Below are 10,000 nucleotides of genomic sequence, written 5' to 3' on the forward strand. Positions count from 1 at the left end.
TTTTATTTGATTGGATGTTGTGCCGACAGCACATACGTGCACAATGAGAGATACACAGCGCTCCTCAATAACTTACTTTATAATCTTTGGGTTTCGGAGAAAGTATCGAGTCTTGTCGAGTCAAAGGGCTCGAGTCCAAGTGAAGTCACGAGTCATTGATGTTAAAGTCCAAGTTGAGTTCCAAGTCTCTTTACATTTTGTCAAGTCAACTTTTTTTTTTTCTCGAGATTATAAAGTAAGTTATTGAGGAGCGCTCTGTATCTCTCACTGTGTACGTATGTGCTGTCGGCACAACATCCAATCAAATAAAACGTTGGTCAATCAAATTGCGGGACAACCAATGAGAAAGAGCTGTCGAACAATGTGCGGGTTAGAGAAAATGATAGCAAAGATCGTGTTGTTCGAATTTAAAAACTACGATATGGTCAACAAAAAAACGAGTGGCAGTGAGTGCAAGGACTCGAAAGGACTCGAAAACAGAAACGGCAGGACTTGGGACTTGACTTGACACTTTTCAGTCTTGACTTGGATTGGAGAGCGCTCCTCAATAACTTACTTTATAATCTTTGGGTTTTGGAGAAAGTATCGAGTCTTGTCGAGTCAAAGGGCTCGAGTCCAAGTGAAGTCACGAGTCATTGATGTTAGTCCAAGTCCAAGTCGAGTTCCAAGTCTCTTTACATTTTGTCAAGTCGAGTCTAAAGTCATCAAATTGATGACTCGAGTCTGACTCGAGTCCAAGTCATGAGACTCGAGTCCACACCTCTGCGTGATACACATACCATGCGTGAATATAAATCAGTTTTCCATGAAATGCGATTCCTGTGATTAGGGTGTTTGGGTTGCCGACCGTCACTTAGAAATGCTCCTGCATTTCGAAATAAGGATGAAAAGGGACACAAGCGGCATCATTGTTTAAGCTGCAGGGTTCAAAGCAGGTGAAAAGTAGCGGCTTATAGTCCGGAAATTACAGAATCTGGATTCTATTTTTTCTCTAACTCTAATGTAATGCTTTCAACTCCACTGGGATTCTTTCTCTGTGTGTGTCTGTCATAATCAGCGGAGTGTCATACTGACTAATGAGAGCATGACAGAGTGTTTTACTTTTCAATTTATCAACATCCACTGTGTGTTATGTGTGTGTGTGAGTGTGTGGGTCTCTGTGATTGGACCTAATACAAGTTGACAGTTTGACTCGGAGTCTTAGGAAAGTTTCAGTTGAACTGTTTCCACTTGCAGTACTAGAAATATTGATAATTATTATAAATAATTGTTGCAGTTATTATTATAATTATATATTATTTATATATAATTATTATATATTATTTATTTATATTAAATAATATATATTAAAATAATATATTATTATATATTATTTTATTTATTTAAAGTTTTAGGTAAAGACTGAAAATGTAATTTTTTTTTTTTTTTTAAATACACGTAGATTTACATTGTCATTTAATTGCAAATTATTAACGACGCAGTCATTTAGGAGAAGCTAAACAAACTTAGCAAGTCACTTCAATTGTAAAGTGTTAAATAACAACGGTCCAGCTCAGTCATTAACGTAGCCTCACTGATTAACCGTCCCAGTAGAGATATGCTGGAGGGACAATCGAATCGACCAACTCAAATGAATGGACGCTGGAGTTATTGGGTATTCAGTGTGCATCATTCTGCTCCTCAGTTAATTTCTGCATTCAATTTCTTTTAACAGTTAATTATTACAAATTCAATCATTTGATTTAACATGATAAATTCCATGGCACCTATTTATTATTTATTGTACCAAAATATCAATTGTCAAGTAAAAATAATGACATGGAAAAAAAAAAAAACCGCAGGCATACATATTCTGTCCTCCTAGTTCTGATCCTAAGCCTGGATAATTGGAAGAGGGTTGCATCAGGCAAGTCTCCCATACCAGACTGAATGCAGCCTCGGTTCACAATGATCACCTCTGGTGCTGGTGGAAATTGGACTACTGACTACTGGACCTCTGACCTCTGAGACGTATTTAAGACATACTGTATGTAGGAACTATGACTGGTAGAAAGGAAGGTAGAAAGCTGGCAGATACAGTGGTATGAAAAAGTTTGCACACCTTCTGTAAATTCCTATAAACTTCATTTCACTCCTTAAATATCACTGTGTTTGTTCGCTATATGATATATTTCATTGAAATTGCTGTTCCGAAACAACCAATGATCCATAAAGGGAAAATCTTGAAAATGATCAGGGGTGCCCAAACCTTTTTCATACCGGTGTGTGATTAAGAGAAGAAGGGTAGACATCTTATGTGTTCAGGAGACTAGAGAAGACAGTGACAAAGAGGTCAAGGAGGAGACTACTGGAGAAAGAGGAGACCAGTGGCCTCGTGTACAAGAAGGTCGCGTACGTCCTTTTCCACGCTTATGTTCAGATGTATCAAAACTGAAAAGAGCGTAGAAATGCGTACGACACGTTTTTACAGGTGTTGTGCCTTTTGATGACACTTAGAAATGATGCTGGGAAATTGCTAATAATGTAAAAAAAAAAAAACAAGCAGTCGTCAGAGTGATGTGCACATCAGAGACACACCCATGAACAACAAACACACCCACGTGTTTGCAAATAAACGGGTGGCTATAACAGTGTTAGCGTTTACGCGGCGTACAACGCGGAAACAACGTGAACTCTTCCTCTTCTTCCTCCTCCTTATCAGTACATCTCTTCTTGTCGTATCTGCTCCGTTCTGACAACCCCATTTGTTATGCAAATAAAAGAGAACTCAGCATATGAGACACAGAGGCTGAAACGGTACAGACTTCTTTGAGTTTAATTAATTTAATCAAGCGACGTGGCAGATATTTAATCTAGAATGTGTTCATTGATTTGATTTATTTAAGAAAACAAATGCACAATTCATTCAAAAGGCATTTATTTTGAACCCCCCCCCTCCCCCGCCCACTCTCCCACATTGGACTGTACCGTACATGGAAAGTCAGTGACAGGGGAGCTGCTGGCGCGCTGTTGCCTCCTGTGGTCATCTTGAGTCACTTCCAGACAATAAAATGATATAACAAAGAAAATCGATACAGATTTTAAAAAAAGACCTGAAGTGGTGTGTTTGTAAAATATTAGGGATGTACAGTAATATCGGCCAACCGATACGTCGGCTAGTATTAGCATAATTATGTAATATTGGTAAGGATCGTTATAGGTGTTTCCTCTGGTAACGCAATGCCTGGGTTTCGCACAGATGGCATGACCTAAAAATAGTTTTGAAATGAAAGGTAATGAGAATCCAATAACGCAATGCCTGGGTTTTGCAGAGATGGCATGACATAAAAATAGTTTTGAAATGAAAGTGAAAGTGAATTATTGTCATTGTGACACAGAACGGCTGCATACATCGGTATAAGTTGATGTCGAAATCGGAAATTAAGTCCATTTGACATATTGGATATCGGCATAACGTAAATATCGGACGTCTGTATTAAATATTCTCTTTTTTTTGTGTGTTCCTGATTATCTTTTTGGCTAAGGCTTGGGCTCTTCATGTTTTCCCAATACAGATGACTAAATCTCAGTGTAATGAATATGAGAAGGTATGAGTCCTTGCAAGTGGAATTCAAATGTCACCGCAAACCTTTGTTTCCACAATCCCAAACACGCGCAAACAAAACAGATGTCACATCATTGAACCTCTTCTGGTTTTCTCTGCTCCTCTGCTTTGTCCTGGGTTTGTGCTGATCAATCACGGGAGTGCTCAGGAGAAGGAACGAGACGGGGAGGAAGGGGCGGGAGGAGGATGATGGGTTGGCTGTCGGGTTTGTGTCCCTGTGTCCCTCCGGGCACCGGTTGTGTTCCAATATGACCAGAAATAAATCACTGCTCACAGAGGATGAAGGATGAATGAGAGGGGGAGGAGGAGAAATGGGGGATGAAGATAAGAAGGAGCACGAGGACAGGGAAGTGAAGGAACAGGACGTAGAGTAACAATAGGTGAAATGAAGAGGAAGAAGAGACGAGAATGGGAATGAAAAGAGTGGCTGATTAGAAGGAAGAGAAAAAAACAAATATTAGAAGGAGGAGAAGAAAGATAATCAAGGAGGAAGAAGACCAGGGAGATGATTATGAGGATGAAGGGAAAAGGCGGGTGAGAAAAAGAAAATATTCCCGTTCCTTTCGTAGAATCATGTTACTTTATTACCTATCTCTTTTCCATCCCTCCCCCACACAATCACACATTAACACCCTCTCCAACCTCTACTCCTCCCACCTGCTTCATTCTCATCTGTCCTTATGTCCTCTATCCTATTCCCTTCACTTTCATTTTCCGTTGTCCTCATTCCCCCATATCTTGTCTCCTTTTCTGCCCGAGGAGCATCAGCAGCAGCAGCAGCAGCAGCTAGTATTCTCCTCCGCTTTGTAGTTTTTCATGTTGATAAATGCATTTCCTGCAGCACTTCTGCCTCTGATGGATAAAACTGTGCAGGCGCCACAGCTCTGAGTTACCGTTGTGTTTACAGCTGAAGACATGAGGAATAGGAAGAACAGAGGAAAAAGAAAAAAAGGAGCAGGAGAGAAAAACCCGGGGAGGGGAGCGGGGAGTCATGGAGAAACCTAGAGATAACAACAAGGGGCATGAACGTACAATGTAGTAATGTTGTACTAAACCAGAGGTTCTTAATTATTATCTGTCATGCCCCCCCCCTAGTGGGCAGAATATTTTTTCACAACCCTCCCCTCATTTGAAATACTATTGAGAACCTGATAATATGTATTTTCTTATTTGTACAAACCACTGTATAAGTTGCTGCCACCAAGTGGTTTGTTGATCGTTCAAGCATTACAGCAGCGGCACACTTCTGTCCAGCGAGCCATATTCCATTGGAAAGCCTCTCACGCCCATCCCCCAACCCCCCTCTCGTTACTGATCTAACATGTAGAGCACTAGGTTACCTTAGTTTCACTGTCATTAGGATTAAATATATCATTTCCTTCCTCTCTGTCACTCTTATTATTTAATATATATTATATTTTGGCAGTTGTTTAATTGGTGTCTGGAAATCTGTTGTGCACGGTCTGGTCCAAATATAACAGCATGTAATCAACTCAGATGATGCGAGGATGCAACCACATCACACCGCTGCTGTTGCAGACAGAACAATTGACAGAACACAATAGGCAATAAGCCAATAGGAAGGTTTACTTCAGGCTTATTCGGAACTCCAGATAGCGAAAAACCAGAGAGAAAATGTAAGTGTTATAGGAGAGGCAGTGGTTAATACAGGGGTCCTCGACTTACGTCGGAATTTTGTTCCTACTTCTTTCGCTTTCGGGTTTGTCCCCTTTTTTTTTTCAGGGGTTGCCACAGCGAATCATTGATTTCCATCTCTCCCTGTTCTCTGTATCTCTGTATCTACTCTGACTCCAACTATCTGCATGTCCTCCCTCACTGCATCCATATATCTCCTCTTTGGTCTTCCTCTCTTTCTCCTACCTGGTAGCTCCATCTCTAACATTCTTCTCCCAATGTATCCACTGTCCCTCCTCTGCACATGTCCAAACCATCTCAATCTGGCTTCTCTAGTTTTTTCTCCAAAGCTTCCTGTCTGCGATGTCCCTCTGATGACCCAATTCCCGATCCTGTCCATTCTTGTCACTCCTAAAGAGAATCTTAGCATCTTTAACTCTGCCACCTCCAGCTCCGCCTCCCGTCTTCTGCCTATTGCTAGTGTCTCTAAACCATACACCATGGCTGTATGTCATGATTCTTTTACATCAGAATTAATAAGTCAGAACTCACTTACTGAAGAACAAAAGATCCTATGTCGTGATTCTTTTACGTCAGAATTTCGGTTTCCGTCATAAGCCAGAACTCGCTTACTGAAGAACAAAAGATCCTATGTCACTCACCTAGGCTAACAAAGTGGTAACATCATGTTTGACAAAGTTTGACACATGATCGAGGACATAAAAACATCAGAGGAGTCTGACTTACGCGTGAGAGCCATAATGAAGGGCAAAAAAAGTTCCCAAAAAGAAACAACAGAAGTGAAAGAAAGCGATCCAATTTCTGGTGTACTACCGTCTCTGATTGTAACTAAAAAAGAGATGGAAACCCCGGCGCTGCCTAACAGTGCTTCTGTTGATGAATGTTATTAGCATAAACATGCGCATACATACATTGCAAATGTTATAAGGCTAACTTTTTGTCAACCACATCTTTAGCTAGAGCTTGTTTTCTTTTTAGTATTTAAGTATAAAAGCAGTCAACAAATGCACGGAATATTAACAATCAGTGCTTCTCTGACAAAGAAACAGCTGCTTTCGGGTTTATAGACCACTGATCACACGACCTGGCTGGACTGTGGTTTTGTGTACGCGCATGAGAGAGAGAGAGAGAGAGAGAGAGAGAGAGAGAGAGATGTTTCCAAGACAGGAGGGAAGGTGCTTAAAATTCAGAGAGCAGTCACAGCTGAAGGAATGTTAGCTGGAGAAGCTCAGCCTTCGTCAAACGCCATCTGTTCACTTCCTGTGAGTCCGAAACAAATGCACAGTCAGAGCAGTAACTGTACTAAAAATAGCTCATGTTCATCACAATTCCTTAACAAAATGGCTGTATGTAGGGTTGTGCAAATGTGCAATTAATTGAATTTTAATTCCGATAGATCAGAAAAACCATGTAAATGATCAACCTGTTATCAACCCTCCTGAGACTGTATTACCCTTTTCCCAGACAATTATATGCACAGTAGAGTTGTATAATGGCGACGCATAGCGAAGTGAACGAGTGAGAGTGGCCGACAGACAAGGGGGAGACGCATAGAGAGATGCTACGATGCATTAGCAAATCAGCATGAGGAACAGAAGAGCATGCTCAATTAGCTAATAGTGCACCGAGTACGCAATGTATTAGCTAATAGTATGCTGTGTAGGATCTCGTCTAGGTAAACAAAGCTACCAGCGATCGTGCGCAGATGCGAAAGGAGCGAAAGGAGAACCGCAATATAGAGAGGGAACGCTGTACACAAAAATCAAGTACCCTTACAAAAACGCCTCTCCCCACCTTGGAATACACGATAACCATGACGTACCAACTTGGTAGAAACAACAACTCTATAGACTATGCCAGCACTGCAGGACTGTTTAGACCAGGGGTGTCAAACTGATTTTGGTTCAGGGGCCGCATTCAGCCTGATTAGATAGCCAGACTATCTAATCAATCATAGCATTAGATAGCCTAATGCTATCATTAGCATTAGGCTACCTAATGCTACAACCATTATGCAGAGGGTCAAAGTGGACCAGCATCTGCCACTGACCATCAATGACACTACGTCAAAAAGGGCTAGCTCAACTAAGTACAACTAAGGTGACCCCTCAACACCAACTGAATGCTGATATGCTAAATCCGTTGTTACACATACCATAACTAAGAGTGAAAGACAGGAATATCAGGGGGAAAAAAAAGTGTCTGCTTTGTGATAAACATGTCAGAATTAGCCCGGAAGGGACTTAAAAAAGCATAAATGGTAATACTAATTTTAGGGAAGGACGTTGTCATGATCTGATGTGTACTCAGATTTTTTCAAGTTTGCTGCTCATATTTAAGATGCAGGTCCCCCCCTGTCCCTCCTTTCTCCCTCCTAATCTTCCCTCTTAGACTCTAAGTGGATTAAATGGAAACAGAATCCGCTGCAGCTTTAATAGAATGACTGGAATTTTAAGCAATTTATGGAGGATTGATCCAGGGACCAACGAGTCAGAGACCAGTGATGCCTCCTCACTCCATCTTAAAGGGACACTTCAGGTTTTTTTCTACATCCATAGTGGATTTTTTTTTTTTTTTTAAATCCACAAGACACAGTCCAAAGTCCAACTATTTGACAGTGACAGTGATTCCCAAACTTTCTCTGCTGGGCACAAAATTGTTGGTACCCTACCGTTAACGGAAGAAAAACCCACAATAGTCACTGAAAGAACTTGAAATTGACAAAAGTATATAATAAATAAAAATGTACTGAAAATGATCTAATGAAAATCAGACATTGCCTTTGAATTGTGGTTCAACAGAATCATTTTAAAAATACAAAATAATGAAACTGGCCAGGACAAAAATAATGGTACCCTTAGCTTAATATTTTGTTGCACAACCCTTTGAGGCAGTCATTGCAATCAGGCGATTTCTGTAACTTTCAATGAGACTTCTGCACCTGTCGACTGGTATTTTGGCCCACTCCTCGTGAGCAAACTGCTCCAACTGTCTCGGGTTTGAAGGGTGTCTTCTCCAGACTGCATGTTTCAGCTCTTTCCACAAATGTTCAATAGGATTTAGATCAGGGCTCATACAAGGCCACGTTAGAATAGACCAAAGTTTTGTTCTTGGCCATTCTTGGGTGTTGTTAGCTGTGTGTTTTGGGTCATTATCCTGTTGGAGGACCCATGACTTTCGACTGAGACCAAGCTTTCTGACACTGGGCGGCATATTTTGCTCCAGAATGCCCTGAAGGTCTTGAGATTTCATTGTGCCCTGCACAGATTCAAGACACTCAGCCCCAGAACATAACTAAGGTTCCTCCATGTTTCGCAGTAGGTACAGGGTACTTTTCTTTGTATGCTTCATTTTTGTGTCCGTGAACATGCTGATGGGACCGGCCAAAAAGCTCCAGTTTTGTCTCATCTGTCCAAAAGATATTCTCCTAGAAGCCTTGGGACTTGTCATTATGCATTTTGGCAAATTCCAGTCTTGCTTTTTTTATGATTTGCTTTCAACAATGGTGTCCTCTTTGGTCATCTTCCATTAAGTTTGGCTGAAACAGTGAGAGATGGTGCGTTCTGATACTGATGTACCTTGACCTTGGAGTTCACCTTTAATCTATTTGGAAGATGTTCTGGGCTCTTTGGTTACCATTCATGTTATCCATCTCTTGTGGCCACGCCCAGGGAGGTTGGCTACAGTCCCATGGACCTTAAACATCAGAATATTATGTGCTGTCGTCACAGGAATATCACGCTGCTTGAAGATGGTCTTATAGCCTTTACCTTTAACATGCTTTTCTATCATTTTCTTTCTAATCTTCTGAGACAACTCTCTCCTTAGCTTTCTGTGCTCCATGTTCAGTGCGGTACACACCACGATGCCAAACAGCACAGAGACTACTTTTCACCCTTTAAATTTGAAAAGTTTGAAGACACCTGTTATGCTAATTACAGGACACACCTTAGTTTAACATGTGCCTACGGTTAAATCATTTTCAATCTTTTCTAAGGCTCCCATCATTTTTGTCTTGGCCAGTTTCATTGTTTTGTTTTTTAAAATGATTCCGTTGAAACACAGTTCAAAAGCAATGATCTGATTTTCATTAGTTAATTTTCAGTAAATTTTTATTTATTACTACTTTTGTCATTTTTGAGTTATTTCAGTGACTATTGTGGGGTTTTTTCTTCTTTCTTTAACAGAAGGGTACCAACAATTTTGTCCATGTCTGTATAGATCATATTACTTGAACCTTTCTTCGATCCTTTTGGCAACACCGTATCTAATTGTTAACTAGTTAGTGGACACCAAAACGAACACAAACACAAACACCTCAGGCTGTGTGTGTGTGCAGACACCAAAACGACACCATCCGTGCCTGAAGCATCCCTTTCACCCGATTGGCTGAATGCTGAATCTCTGCTCACTTTCACGCATCATGAAATATTTACAGCTGAATGCATGTTTTCTCTATTATTCCTGACTTTACTTGACATCTCTGAATCAACACGCACTGTTACGTTTGTCCGAGTGAAGACTTTCGTTTTTGTCACACACACACACAATAAAATGATCCTAATCATCGAAATTCTTTTGGGAGAGTAAAGGACATGTATGTTATTTATATCCAAATTAAAAATTATGATAAGCCTTCATTTTTTTTTTGCAAATGTTAATGTCTGTTTAAGGCAAATATTCATATGTTATATGTCTATATATTTGGAATATTACTGATATGAGTACCGTATTTTCAGG

General features: G+C 40.4%; 1 protein-coding gene across 10 annotated transcripts in view; it reads left to right on the forward strand.

The window, feature by feature from the left end:
- The window catches only part of enox1 (ecto-NOX disulfide-thiol exchanger 1), a 42,779-nt gene that overhangs the window by 13,141 nt on the left and 19,638 nt on the right, over positions 1–10,000 (forward strand). The window contains exon 1 of one of the 10 annotated variants that reach the window (XM_017040102.2): positions 3,358–4,138. The exons of the other annotated variants lie outside the window; for them this stretch is intronic. The gene's annotated coding sequence lies outside the window, so the exon portion shown is untranslated. Of the gene's footprint in view, positions 1–3,357; positions 4,139–10,000 lie in introns of those variants that run through there. 10 annotated transcript variants of the gene reach the window in all.

This window comes from Cynoglossus semilaevis, chromosome 16 (assembly GCF_000523025.1).
Source record: "Cynoglossus semilaevis isolate Cse_v1.0 chromosome 16, Cse_v1.0, whole genome shotgun sequence".
In the NCBI taxonomy this organism is placed as follows: Eukaryota; Metazoa; Chordata; class Actinopteri; order Pleuronectiformes; family Cynoglossidae; genus Cynoglossus; species Cynoglossus semilaevis.